The following is a 1,064-nucleotide window of genomic DNA, read 5'->3' on the forward strand; positions in this document are numbered from 1 at the left end:
GAGAGAACTGGCATGTAAAACATGTACCCCCACACAATATATATATATAACCGAAGCTGCCATATGCTTCCCCAGTGGATACCATGACAGGAACGCGCGCGTGGAGCCGAGCCAGCGCTGGCACCCGAACGCAGGACCCTTTCCGCACAACTGCTCCGCCACCGAGCCCATGAGCCTGAGTAAGCACAAGCTCGGTCATATTTAACTTGCAATTTTCTTCGCACACGCTATGCTTCGTCGTGCTGCCGAAATTTGGTCTCTAGACACCCAGGGATGAAAAACATCTGGCTCCTCTCCCCGGATCGATAGATCCAGAAGAGCCCTGATTGCTACAAATGAGATGCTGCAAAGAAAAGAGGATTTTTTTTTTTTTTCTTCTCCTGTTTTTCCAAATGATTAATAGATCCTGATATTGGCTTTATGGCTGTGGGGATGACACCGGGAGGTGAAGTATTTAATCTCATCCCAGTGACTATATATGGTCACTCTGATGGAGTCACCTCCCTCCCCTCACGCTCCGCTGCCCTTCGCTCCTGGCACTGGCCTCCGCAGCAAACTGGCAGAGCTTGGGCACAGCGCCGGCGAGCCAGAAGTCAGCAGACTCCCCACGTTACTGTGCTCCCTCTCCCCCTTTCCCAATTGTTTTTTGCCTTATAATTTTAAAAATCTTAAACTGGAAGAAAGAAGAAAAAAAAAAGAGAGAGAGAATACACAAATACTCAAAAACACCCCCCCGTATTTTAAGCATATAGAGAATCGTTACACAGGGAAAACACCACAAAACTGTCAAGTTACTCATGTTTAAACGTACTGTTCATAATCACTTTGAAGTTTAATAAAAATAAAATCAATCTTTTTTGTGAAAAGCGTATCAACTTATGCAGCCCACGCGCACCGGTTTGCTGTTGGAGGGTAGTTTGTGGCTGCTGAAGCAGTAGCAGTGATTTCTGCCCCCCCCCGCCCAATCCACCCACCTCGGGGAAAAAAATGCACTGAAATATTTGTCTTCATAGGAAATGAAACACAAAAATGCACTTGACATGCAATTTTTTTTTTTTTTTTTT

This window comes from Athene cunicularia, assembly GCF_003259725.1.
Source record: "Athene cunicularia isolate RWA chromosome 17 unlocalized genomic scaffold, athCun1 chr17_part1, whole genome shotgun sequence".
In the NCBI taxonomy this organism is placed as follows: domain Eukaryota; kingdom Metazoa; phylum Chordata; class Aves; order Strigiformes; family Strigidae; genus Athene; species Athene cunicularia.